This window comes from Cervus canadensis, chromosome 27 (assembly GCF_019320065.1).
Source record: "Cervus canadensis isolate Bull #8, Minnesota chromosome 27, ASM1932006v1, whole genome shotgun sequence".
NCBI lineage: Eukaryota > Metazoa > Chordata > Mammalia > Artiodactyla > Cervidae > Cervus > Cervus canadensis.
The window spans coordinates 41,798,649-41,813,052 of NC_057412.1; the positions used below are offsets into that span (position 1 = coordinate 41,798,649).

Sequence of the window (14,404 nt, forward strand, 5' to 3'; positions counted from 1 at the left end):
AGAAGGCCTTCTTATCTCTCCTTGCTATTCTCTGGAACTCTGAATTCAGTCGGGTGTATCTTTCCCTTTCTCTCTTGCTTTTCACTTATCTTCTTTTCTCAGCTATTTGTAAAGCCTCCTAAAACAACCACCTTCCCATCCTACATTTCTTTTTTCTTTAGGATGGTTTTGGTCACTCCCTATTGTAAAACGTTATGAACCTCTGTCCACAGTTTCCCAAGCACTCTCTCTACCAGATCTAATCCCTTGAATCTATTTGTCACCTCCACAGATTTGATTTAGGTCATACTTGAATGGCCTAATGGTTTTTCCTACTTTCTTCAATTTAAGCCTGAATTTTGCAATAAGGAACTCATGATCTGAGCCACAGTCAGCTCCAGGTCTTGTTTTTACTGACTGTGTAGATCCTCTCATCTTTGGCTGCAAAGAACATCATCAATCTGATTCCAGCACTGACCATCTGGTGATGTCCATGTGTAGAGTCATCTCTTAGGTTGCTGGAAATGGGCATTTGCTACAATCATGTTTTCTTGACAAAACTCTGTTAGCCTTTACCTGTTTCATTCTGTACTGCAAGGCCAAACTTGCTTGTTATTCTGGGTATCTCTTGACTTCCTACTTTTGCATTCCAGTCCCCTGAGATGAAAAGGACATCTTTTCTTTGGTGTTAGTTCTATAAGGACTTGTAGGTCTTCATAGAACTGGTCAACTTCAACTTCTTTGGCATCAGTGGTTAGGGGACAGACATGTATTACTGTGATACTGAATGGTTTGCCTTGGAAACGAACAGAGATCATTCTGTCATTTTTGAGGTTGCACCAAAGTACTGCATTTTGAACTCTTCTGTTGACTATGAAGGCTACTCCATTTCTTCCAAGGAATTCTTGCCTACAGTGGTAGATAAAATGGTTGTCTAAATTAAATTCACCCATTACCACCCATTTTAGTTCACTGATTTCTAAGATGTTGATGTTCTCTCTTGCCATCGCCTGCTACCATGTCCAGTTTACCTTGATTCATGTACCTAATATTCCAGGTTCCTATGCAGTATTGTTCTGTACAGCATAGGACTTAACTTTCACCACCAGACACCTCCACCACTGAGCGTCATTTCCACTTTGGTCCAGCTGCTTCATTCTTTCAGGAGCTATCCGTAATTCCCTTCCGCTCTTTCCTAGTAGCATATTGGATGCCTTCTGACCTTGAGAGCTCATCTTCCAGAGACATATCTTTTTGCCTTTTCATACTGTCCATGGGGTTCTCCAAGCAAGAATACTAGTGCGGACTTTCATTTCTTACTCCAGTGAACCACCTTCTGTCAGAACACTTCAGTACAACCTGTCCATCCTGGGTGGCCCTGCACCCATGGCTCATAGCTTCCTTGAGTTTGTTGTGACCATGAAGAGACTATATGTAATACCTCAAGTTAATAATTAAAAACTTTTAAAGTAACAGTTATAACAAATGGGCTATATAGCTTATCCAGTAATCTATATACCTGAAATAATTTATCTCATTTCATAAAAATAGAGTGAGTTTCACCAAATGCATTTCCTTGAGGAATCACTGATATAAAAATCATTTTAACTTCTATACTTAAGCTTTTTATAGTTTTAAACAACTGTCAATAAAGTAGCACTTCTTAAACTACCAAAAACAAGTAAAATTTAAGTAAATGTTAAGAACTTCTTAAAAAAAACACACACACACAGAAAGAAAGCCTTTCTTATATAAATTCAATTTCTAGTCAATTTTCAACTTAATATATAGGGCTTCCCCGATGGCTCAGTGGTAAAGAATCTGCCTGCCACTGCAGGAGACACGGGTTTAATCCCTGATCCAGGAAGATCCCACATGCCGCAGGGCAAATTAAGCCCATGTGCCAAAACTACTGAGACTATACTCTAGACCTCAGGAGCCTCAAATACTGAGGCCAAGCGCTGCAACGACTGAAGCCCAAGCACCAGAGCCTGTGCTCCACAAGGACAGATGCCAACGATCAGAAGTTCATGCTCTGCAGCAAAAGTGGTCCCTACTTGCCACAACTAGAGAAAAGCCTGTGCAGCAACGAAGACCCAACTCACCCAAAAATAAATAAACATTTTTAAATAAACAAATAGACTTTTAAAGTAGTACAAGTTGCTTAAATTGAAGTTTACATATTTTTGCATATTTCTTTTAATTAATACTATTACAATTTCCCAAAATTTTAGAGGTTTTTATAACTGACTTGTTCCATCCTAAATAAGATTGGTTGGAGCATTTTAATAAACATGTTATGTACCTCTGCTTGTGACTATATGGTATAACACAGTGCTCAAGAATAAAATTATTAAAGCCAGACAACCTAAGTTTTTATCTTGGCTTACTAGTTGTGACTTCCCTGAGACTCAATTGCATCCATCCATGCTTAGTAGTATCCAGCTCTTTGTGACCCCATGGACTGTAGCCCACCAGGTTCCTCTGTCCATGGAATTTTCCAGGCAAGAACACTGGATTAGGAATCCAGAGACTCAGTTTCTCACCTCTAAAAAGGGGAGTATATCCAGCTTTTCAATTGCTAGGATTAAAGTGAGATAGGCTAATCTCCCAAAAGAATAAAAGCAAAAATAAATAAATGGGACCTAATCAAACTTAAAAGCTTTTGCACAGCAAAGGAAACCATCAAAAAATGAAAAGACACCTATGGAATGGGAGAAAATATTTGCAAACAACATGACTGACAAGAGTTTAATCTCCAAAATATACAAACAGCTCATATACTCAATATTTAAAAAAAAAAATCAAACTATGGGCAGGTGATCTAAGTAGACATTTCTCCAAAGAAGACATACAGATGGCCAAAATCACTCAACATTGCTAATTAAAAGAGAAATGCAAGTCAAAACCACAATGTCATATCGCCTCACACCAACAAGAATAAATATCATCAAAAAGGCCACAAATAATAAATGCTGAAGAGGGTGTAGAGAAAAGGGAGCCCTCCTACATCATTGGTGGGAACTTAAATTGATACAGCCACTGTGAAATACAGTATGGGGATTCCTTACAAAACTAAAAACAGAGTGGGATTCAGTAATCCCACTCCTGGGCATATATCCAGAAAAGATGGGAATTCTAATCCAAAAAGATACAAGCAAGCCTAATGTTCACAGCAGCACTACTTATAAGAGTCAAAACATGGAAGCAAACCACATGTCTGTCAACAAGTAAATGGTTAAAGATAAAATGGATAAATGCATAAATTTTCCACACACATAATTGAATATTACCATAAAAATGAAATACTGCCATTTGCAGCAACATGAAAGGACCTAGAGAATGTCATACTAAGTGAAACAAGTCAGAAAAAGATAAATATGACAAGATATCACTTGAATGTAGAATCTAAAAGGTAATAAAAAAAAAAAAAAAAGGTAATACAAATGAATCCATATACAAAACAGAAGACTTATAGACATAGAAAACAAAGTTATGGTTACTAAAGGGGAAAGGAGGGGCAGGAGAGAATAAATTATGAATATGGGATTAGCAGGGCAAAGGCTAATAGAGTTTTGCCAACAGAACACACTGGTCATAGCAAACACCCTCTTCCAACAACACAAGAGAAGACTCTACACATGGACATCACCAGATGGTCAACACCAAAATCAGACTGATTATATTCTTTGCAGCCAAAGATGGAGAAGCTCTATACAGTCAGCAAAAACAAGACCAGGAGCTGACTGTGGCTCAGATCATAAACTCCTTATTGCCAAATTCAGACTGAAACTGAAGAAAGTAGGGAAAACCACTAGACCATTCAGGTGTGACCTAAATCAAATCCCTGATGATTATACAGTGAAAGTGAGAAACAGATTTAAGGGACTAGATCTGATAGACAGAGAGCCTGATGAACTATGGACAGAGGTTCATGACATTGTATAGGAGAAAGGGATCAAGACCATCCCCAAGAAAAACACATGCAAAAAAGCAAAATGGCTGTCTGAGGAGGCCTTACAAATAGCTGAGAAAAGAAGAGAAGCTAAAGGCAAAGGAGAAAAGGAAAGATATACCCATTTGAATGCAGAGTTCCAAAGAATAGCAAGGAAAGATAAGAAAGACTTCCTCAGTGATCAGTGCAAAGAAATAGAGGAAAACAATAGAATGCGAAAGACTAGAGATCTTTTCAAGAAAATTAGAGATACCAAGGGAACATTTCATGCAAAGATGGGCACAATAAAAGACAGAAATAGTATGGACCTAACAGAAGCAGAAGATATTAAGAAGCAGTGTCAAGAATACACAGAAGAACTATACAAAAAAGATCTTCATGACCCAGATAATCACAATGGTGTGATCACTCACCTAGAGCCAGACATCCTGGAATGGGAAGTCAAGTGGGCCTTAGGAAGCATCACTAAGTACAAAGCTAGTGGAGGTGATGGAATTCCAGTTGAGCTATTTCAAATCCTAAAAGATGATGCTGTGAAAGTGTTGCAAATTTATCAACATGCCAGCAAATTTGGAAAACTCAGCAGTGGCCATAGGACTGGAAAAGGTCCATTTTCATTCCAATCCCAAAGAAAGGCAATGCCAAAGAATGCTCAAACTACCACACAATTGCACTCATCTCACATGCTAGTAAAGTAATGCTCAAAATTCTCCAAGCCAGGCTTCAACTGTACTTCCAGACGTTCAAGCTGGTTTTAGAAAAGGCAGAGAAACCAGAGATCAAATTGCCAACACCCACTGGATCATCGAAAAAGCAAGAGATTTCCAGAAAAACATCTACTTCTACTTTATTGACTATGTCAAAGCCTTTGACTGTGTGAATCATCACAAACTGTGGAAAATTCTGAAAGAGATGGGAATACCAGACCACCTGACCTGCCTCTTGAGAAATCTTTACACAGGTCAGGAAGCAACAGTTAGAAATGGATGTGGAACAACAGACTGGTTCCAAATAGGGAAAGGAGTACATCAAGGCTGTATATTGTCACCCTGCTTATTTAACTTATATGCAGAGTACATCGTGAGAAATGCTGGGCTGGATGAAGCACAAGCTGGAAACAAGATTGCTGGGAGAAATGTCAATAACCTCAGATATGCAGATGTCACTACCCTTATGGCAAAAAGCAAAGAACTAAACAGCCTCTTGATGAAAGTGAAAGAGGAGAGTGAAAAAGTTGGCTTAAAGCTCAACATTCAGAAAACTAAGATCATGGCATCCACTCCCATTACTTCATGGCAAATAGATGGGGAAACAATGGAAAAAGTGAGAGACTTTATTTTGGGGGACTCCAAAACCACTGCAGATGGTGACTGCAGCCATGAAATTAAAAGACGCTTGCTTCTTGGAAGAAAAGTTATGACCAACCTAGACAGCATATTAAAAAGCAGAGACATTACTTTGCCAACAAAAGTCCATCTAGTCAAGGCTATGGTTTTTCCAGTAGTCACGTACAGATGTGAGAGTTGGACTACAAAGCTGAGTGCCAAAGAATCGATGCTTTTGAACTGTGATGTTGGAGAAGACTCTTTGAGCGTCCCTTGGACTGCAAGGAGACCCAACCAGTCCACCCTAAAGGAAATGAGTCCTGAATATTCATTGGAAGGACTGATGCTGAAGCTGAAACTCCAATACTTTGGCCACATGATGGGAAGAACTGATGCACTGGAAAAGACCCTGATGCTGGGAAAGATTGAAGGCAGGAGGAGAAGGGGATGAGAGAGGATGTGATGGTTGGATGGCATCAGCGACTCAATGGACATGAATAAACTCCGGGAGTTGGTGTTGGACAGCCTGGGGTGCTGCAGTCCGTGGGGTTGCAAAGAGTCGGACACGACTGAGCAACTGAAATGAACTGATGGGATTAACGGACACAAACTACTATACCTAAAACAGTTAATCAATAAGGATTTACTGAATAACACAAGGAGAAATATTCACAAGCATTTAGTATATAACAGGGAATAACATTCAATATCTCATAATAACATAATAGAAAATAATCTAAAACATATATATATATATAGACACACATACACACTATATATATAGCTGAATCACTGTGCTGTATGCCTGAAACTTACACAATACTGTAAATCAACTACTCTCCAAAATAAAGTGAGATTGTCTATATTAAAATATTTACATTATATCTGGCAAATAGGATAAAATATGTAAAAGAAATAACTATTATTATTTTATACTAAAATATCTCTCTTTAAGAAACATTAATGCATTTGTATTAGCATATAGAAAAATGCTAGCTATTCCCATTCTAAATATATATATTCTTTACATATACAAGTTAAATAATTAGAAAGCGTGTTTTTCCCAAGTAGTTTGTGGAGTCATTCGTTCACTTATTTATTCCATAAACATTTATTTTAAATAACAGTAATTTCCATTGCCAGGCACTATGCTAAATACTTTACTCACATTATTTTATTTAATCCTAACAAAGGCCTTGTGAATTCAGTAATGGCATTATCACCATTTTATAGATGAAGAATTTAGGTTTGAATAATCTAAATAACTTGCCCAAGGTCGCCATGTTAATCCATCCCTGGTCTGAGTCCAGAGTTGGTATTGTTAACCAGCACACTCTAGGTATGCGGGATGCTCTGGGGATAAAACATAAGACAGTCCCTGCCACAGGGCTAACAGAATAACAGCAGAGATTAAGCAATTCAGCAGCTAGAATATATGATGGAATCTGGTAAGCTTACATAAGAGGTGCTGAGACCTTTTAAGTTCAAAATTAGGAATACTTTTTCTAATTTTGAATTATTTTTTGAAATATTTTTAAGTTTGAGTTAATTAGGACATAGTCCTTAACAGGCACAGTTGAACTGGATTTTGAAGTAAGTTTTGGATAATAAGTTTTAGATAGGCAGAAACAGGTGGGAGCACAGTGCGAGGCTAAGTGCAGCCAAACAGTGAATTCCCAACATAGGGACAGTGGGTCCCCTACATACGAACCTTCAAGTCATGAACTTTCAAAGACGCGAACATGCACTTGCACGTCCAAACACGTAAGCTGCTTCACACGTCTGGTGCACACTGTCACAGGCCTGCATCCCCTCCAAGTGGCTGAGTTTCTGTGCACCTTACAAGACGTCCAGAAGCAAGAGGGTAGATAGAACTGAATCCAGCAAGGAACCAGATCCTGTGCCATCCACATCAGGTCTGAGCGAAGCTGCAGCTTGCCCTCCATCTCCTACTGCCAACGACCCTTCACCTCTACCATCTCCCACCTTCCTCCTCCGGTCCGTAACTCTTCTTGCCTGTTCACTCGATGCCACCGCCATACACCGGCTGTTGTACTGTACTACTGTATTTTTCAAGGTACTGAAAGATTAAAAATGTTTTTACTGTGTTTGTTTCTTTATGTATTATTTGTATGCAAAGTATTATAAACCTATTACAGGACAGCCAATTCTGTTAGTTCAGTACCTAGGCTAACTTTATTAGACTTACAAACACACTCACAGAATGGAACTTGTGCTTACGTTACATGTCAATATGAAGAAGAAGCTCACATCAGCCTGTCTCCTAGATTATCGGAGACTCATATTAGAGGCAGCCATCTGAGAGGCAAGTGTGAGACAGCACCGCTAGAGCAATGTTCCAGTCGGCATCTTTAGAGCTACTCAGTCCCATCCATAAACCGCTCCTTGTGTAACCACATTCCTCTAATATACTTTCCAATCCTTTCCCTTATATCACCAGGCTTGGGAATCACATTTCAACGCCCTACATTTCAATCCCTACAGCTTATTACAGTGCTATCTCCTCATCTCAGGTAATGCCTCGCTACTCTTTCCACTGTATTTTTTTTTTACTTGACCCTTGCGTACATGTCTTTTTAATGTTCTTTTTGCTTTGTTTCTGTTTTTTTTTAATTGAGGTATAGTCGTCATCTATACTCTTCTCTATCTCTTCCCTAGCCCAACAAATTCCTTTCCCAAGTCAATACATTTTCCTTCTAGCCTCACTGAACATTTCCTCCACCTTAGTTTAACTGAATCCTTTTTATTACTGATACTTTTATTACATAATTATATAATTATACAGATTTTTATTGGCTACACTATTTTTAAAGACCCTCTCAAGATTCTTCTCCCATTTATAAAAATAGGGGAAGAGATTAACAACCTTCTCCCCCCACCACGACTTTCAGCTAATATTCAATCCTTATTGCAACAATTCCTCCAATAAAATTCCCATAACTTGTATGTATTATTACCTTATCCATATTATAATTGCCCTGTACTGACTCAAGATCCTCTCCAACATTCCTAAATACTCTGATACTTGATTCATAGTTTTCCTTTCTATCATTAAAAATCTACCATTATACTGAAGCTATAAAACTTTCAAAAATCAACTATGCAATACAATGGACTCATCTTAATTTACTTGAGTCCAACAAACTACTTCACGTCACATTCCCATTTCCACAACATGCACTCACGAATGAATGGATTTAAGAAATAGCATTACACTTTGCGGGCTTCCCCAGTGGCTCAGACAGTAAAGAATCTGCCTGCAATGCAGGAGTTCACAAATGTGAACCTCTCTTCTACAATACACTGTCCTTTGACCCTTTCGTTTTCTTACTCACACTAAACACGTATGTTACCCCCACATCTTATAACACCCTTTAAGTAAGTAAAGTCGCTCAGTCGTGTCCCACTCTTTGCGACCCCATGGACTGTAGCCTACCAGGCTTCTCCCATGGGATTTTCCAGGCAAGAGTACTGGAGTGGGTTGCCATAAAACTAAATTATTTTTCCCCCCAATTCTTGCTCCTGGACTGCTTAGCACTGTTAAAGAAAATAACATAATTTTAATAACCACAACTACTACTATCTACAGAGTCACACTTATTTTAACAAAGACTTTTTCAAAACTAGTTAACAGTTTTTTTATTCATTCATAATTGACCTCCTACTCTATTTTGAGCTTTAAATACCACTTGAAAGTCTCTCTTTCCCAAAAGATGATGCTGACTCCTATTTCACTTATAAGTCATGACTGCAATAGCCTTAACTTCTCAAAATTGATCTGTATCTTTATTCATCTTCCCTCCTTTCTGCACGTCTTAACAAGCTGTCCTTTGAGTCTCTCCTCCCCCACTTCTCCTAGGACCTCACCCTATCAGTTATCTTCCACCTGGTATCTTTCTCCACTGATCCCTTACCCAGGCCACACCAATCTGAGTTTTATAGTCTTCTTTTAAAAATCCTTTCTACCTAATTCTATACTCCTTGTTCCAGAAAACTCCTTTCCTTCATATCTCATTTTCTCCTTCCTCACACCCCTCATTCATTTAGCCTCTTGAAACCTATCTTTTCTCCTACTGCTCTACTAAAATCGGTGGTTTAAAAAAAAACAAATGACCTAATTGCCAAATCCAGCATGCTCATCCTCCTTTAACTCTGACTTACATTGTCAGGCACTCTCCCTTCCTCCCCAAACCTATCACACTTCTTCTAACCTTCCTACCTAACTGCCTACCAGTGTCTCTTCCTCCCTACTTTGAAATAAAATACATGTGATTCAACACTTTTCTCACTCCATAGTCTTCCTGTGGGTAATTCTATCTACTCCAATGGCTTCGGCTAACAGCACTGCAAATAAAGTAATATTACAATGATTAATTGTATCTTCTGGTTTTGAACTCATTTGTGGTTCATCAGATGATACATAATATGCAGATATCACCCAGACCTATTTAAAAAAGTGTACCGTTCTGTGACACTAGATCCTCAAGATGAAACTGAGGGTTGCGGGAAGAGTTTCAGCATCAATCAAGCCTGAAAACCACTACACGTGCAGTCATGCGCATGGAGAGGCAACATGCGCACCAGCACGGGAAAGCTCCGAAAAACCCTGCCGTCTGTAACCTTTTCTCATAACTACAGTTGTCACACATATTTGTCCATGAAACCTTCTTTTTTCCAAATAAGGTCCATTAACATCCTATGAGAGTTAAAAAGATTTAAAGTATATTTTCTAATCAGAAAGACCACATTTTAAATCCAGGCTCTGCTTCTTTTATTGCTAACAGTTACTTACCCTCCCTAAATTCCAGGCTCCTCATCTGTAAATCAGAAATAATAACCAGCTCAGGACGCTTTTGAAGGAACTACAACATTTGTAAAATTCTAGAAGCTAAGTGTTCAAAAAACATTATCTATCCTCAAGTGCAAATGAGAATCAACAAAGATTTCCAAGATGTTGCCTGAACAATTGACAACCTGAAATTTCCTTCAACTTTACTGTTGTAATTCAAAAATTCATTGAAAAGTTGTGGTCTATGACTCTATAATATCTGTCATATTATTGCTGTTGCTAAACATTTCCAATGGTCATCCTCCCTTGAATGAATAACCCATGCACTTAATTATTATTTCATTCAACTGTCAGTAACCTGTCTCTGGTGCGAATAATTTTTAATCTGTGTCCCTATGTAATTCACTGCTTTGATATACTGTGAACTTGGAAATAAGGTATTTATCTTTATTGGGGTTATAGATAATTTAAACACATAGATACAATATGAAACAAAAGCCTTCAGAAGCTTCTCATGAGTGAGGTTTAGTATATAAAAATGCCCTCTCCTCTCATGCTCAGAGGTATTTTATATTTCATTCCTGATTCATGGCCATATTCCAGAAAAGTAGGTAATCAGATTTTGTGGTACTTCTATTTATGGACAGTTTATTATTAATAATTCATTTAAAAACAATAAGCACATTGCATGTTAACATTTCTTATTTTTTAAGTAACTTTATTTTCCCCCAAATTAAGAAGAATGGCCTTATTTTACTTCTTCCAGCTCTTTAACATCTGACTTACTGAAAGACAGATGACTTCCTCTATATGCTTCTGCATTTATTCTGTTGTGATACAAGTCATGTAACCTCTGGAAAACTTTTTCTGTACACATGTGGGAGATTAAGAGGAAAAGGCAAACCATGCCTTAAAATTATGAAAGTTTGACCACAGACCCAAAAGGAACTCAGGGAACCTAGAGATTTCCAGAACATACCTTGAGAACCAGCACCCAAAACAAATAAGCCAGAAGCCATTCAGCTCCTACACTTGCCAGTTACTGAGTCCACAAATATTTGTTTTGCATTTAGCTTAAACCCGTTGGAATTGGGTTTCTGCTACTTGTAACTAAAAGAGGTCTGAGCAGTGCACTGTGCAACCCTTAATTCTTCCATGCTCAGCAGGAAGTGTAGGAAAACCTAGTACAGACTCACAGAAGAAACTGTCTTATTTTCTCCTTCTATGCTATCCACCTTCCTTATACCTCTAACTTAAAATTTTTGTTTTATTGATCAAACTTCTATCTTTGGTTATTTATTAAAGTCTCATGACTATAAACGTCATTCCAGTCATTCACATTCCAGTTATTCCTAGAATGCATGCATGCATTTAGTTATCAGTCGTATCTGACTCTTTGTGACTCTTTAGACTACACCCCTCCAGGCTCTTCCGTTTATGGAAATTTCCAGGCAAGAATACTGGAGTGGGTTGCCATTTCCTCCTCCAAGGGATCTTTTCAACCCAGGATTGAACCCAGGTTGCCCACATTGCAGGCAAATCCTTTACCGCAGAGCCATTAGGGAAGCCCAAATTAGCAACCATCCTAATGAAATGGCAACTGCATGCACACAAATGTCACACAAAATTCAGGATCCTTATAAGCCAACAGACTGTTCTGAGAATTTACATGAGAAAATTAAAAATACACTATTGGCTGATTCATATCAATGTATGACAAAACCCACCGAAATGTTGTGAAGTAATTAGCCTCCAACTAATAAAAAAATTTAAAAAAATAAATAAATAAAAATAAAAACACAGATAACTATTGTTAAAAAAATAAATAAATAAATAAATAAAAATAAAAATACACTATTAAGAAAAAGGGCTTCCCAGGTGGTGCTAGTGGTAAAGAACCTGCCTGCCAGTGCAGGAGATATGAGAGACATGGGTCAGGACGATCCCCTGGAGGGCATGGCAATCCACTCCTGTATTCTTGTCTAGAGAAGCCTTATGGACAGAGCAGCCTGGTGGGCTACAATCCATGGGGTCACAAAGAGTCAGACAACTGAAGCAATTTAGCACAATTAAGAAAAAAATTAATTCTTAAAAAAATTCATATTCATCTGTTAAAACCAGATGAATACTGGAGAACAACTAGTTAATATAAGACCTGAAAATGGTTTTTATTCTACATTAACAATTACTTTTCAGAAAGGGCAGCTCCAAAAGGGAAGTCAGCAAGGGAAAAAAACCTCTCCAGAGGGATAACTCCCATAACTATGTCTTTTAAGAATTAACAATTTTACTCTCAAATTTTTACTTCCTACAAACTATTTGCATCAAATTAACTGTAATAAAAAGATAAATAAATCTAAGTGAAACCAGGTAAAGATGACGGGATTTGCTGAAGAGTAATGCTAATATCTTGCCCTTTCCCCTGAAACAATGTACTAAGCCAAGGAGAAATGCATTTATTGAAAGAAGGCTGTGTGTGTTAAAGTGAGGTACGACTACCCCCACGGTTCTGTGTGAGGAAGCATACAAATGACACCAGACAAACATTCTGCCTTTTCCTTACATGTCAATTCTACTTCAAGGTTTTAGGGGAGAAAAAAGTGTAATAAAACAAACACGATCTACTGGAAGCATACACATGCATACGTACGTGTGTATCTATGTATATGGCTTTCCAGGTGGCGCTAGAGGTAAAAAAAGTCCACCTGCCAAAAAAAAAAAAAAAGTCCACCTGGCAATGCAGCAGATGCAAGAGACATGAGTTCGAGCCCTGGGGTGGAAGGATCCCATGGAGTAGGAAAGGGCAACCCTTCCTGTATTACTGCTTGGAAAATTCTATGGACAGAGAAGCCTGACTGGCTACAGTCCACAGGGTCGAACAGAGTATATATGCATATATATATATATGTCAGGTCAGTTTATTTCTCTTCCTTGGTTGTTACACAACAAAAATTTGAAGGGTTTAAAACAACAGACAAGTTACAGCTCAGTTCAGCTCAAGCAGACAGACCTTTTATTAGACAGACACTCTCAACACATGGCAGCAGGCCGACCCCAAAGGAGTCATCTTCCCCATTCCTTTTGGCTTCCCCCTCTGTATACTTCCATCTTCTCCTTTTGGTTGCGCCCTGTGCAAAATAGGGCTTGTACCCACCACCAATCAATGAAAGGGAATGCAAATAGGCATAGGCTCAAGGCCAATTGACAAATGCAACTTATTTAACAGCAGGCTCTGCTGTGTATGTCTTCCCATAATTCAACATTACAATCAGATGTATTTATGTGTAGAATGCTTACAAACCCTTAATGGGCTCCTAGCTGCGTAAGGGTACTTGAGGAAGCCCCTATGATTAGTTTGTATCCACTGTATCCCAGGGTGCATGTGCTAGACTTGGAGAAGTTCCCCCGTGGTTATTTTGTAGCAAATGTGTGAGCTTCTGGGTGTGGGGTTTAGAGATCAGCTTGCATGCTTTTTGGCTAGGCCACCCCTCCTCGCTCATGCCTAACATACATACATACACACACACACACACACGAATCTGAATGCATGTGTGCTCAGTCATGTTCCACTCTTTGCGACCCCATGAACTGTAGTGGGTTGCCATTTCCTACTCCAGGGGATCTTCTCCACTCAAAGATCTAACCTGCGTCTCCTGCAGCTCCTGCATTAGCAGGAGGATTCTTCACCACTGCACCACCTGGGAAGCCCTATATATATACACATGTATCTATTAACATAATACATACATATGCTTTCAAAGGCAAAGAATATATCTAGACTACACACACACACAAATGGTAACACTGGTTGCTTATGAAAAGGAATTTCAGGTTTTCCGCTGCTTCACGCAATGTCCCAGAGAGCCTTGTTCACTCTTCTTTGCAGCCAGAAAGTCTGAGATGCACTGCCACAAGGGAACTCTTAAATAAATTTAGAATTGTTAAGACTATGTATGCAACAACAGACGGCACATTAAGAAATGAGAAAATGAAACGATTCATCGCGTGTTAGTGTACTAGACTGTAAGCTTATCAAAGAGCCCTTACTCCCTCCTCCGCTGGTAGGTTCACAGGACTTAATACAGGAACTAAGGTACCCTTGAAGGACGAGATCTTTATGGAAAACTTGCTGACTGGGAGAAGCTCCACCTGGCTTCTTACAACACCCTCTTTTGTGTTTCTAAGATCCAGTACCCAAAACTAAAGATAATCATTTAACTGGCAAACATTTTGCCAGTTAAAACAAAAATGGGCTGAGAATAAAAACACAACGAAACAGGGCTTCAAGTCCTTTGTTAGACTTTTTAATCACTTTTGGAAGAAGGGGGTGTCTAG

At 38.6% G+C, this 14,404-nt stretch overlaps 1 protein-coding gene across 9 annotated transcripts in view; it reads right to left on the reverse strand.

The window, feature by feature from the left end:
- Positions 1–14,404, reverse strand: part of SENP7 (SUMO specific peptidase 7) — a 161,978-nt gene that overhangs the window by 120,532 nt on the left and 27,042 nt on the right. The window lies entirely within an intron of this gene.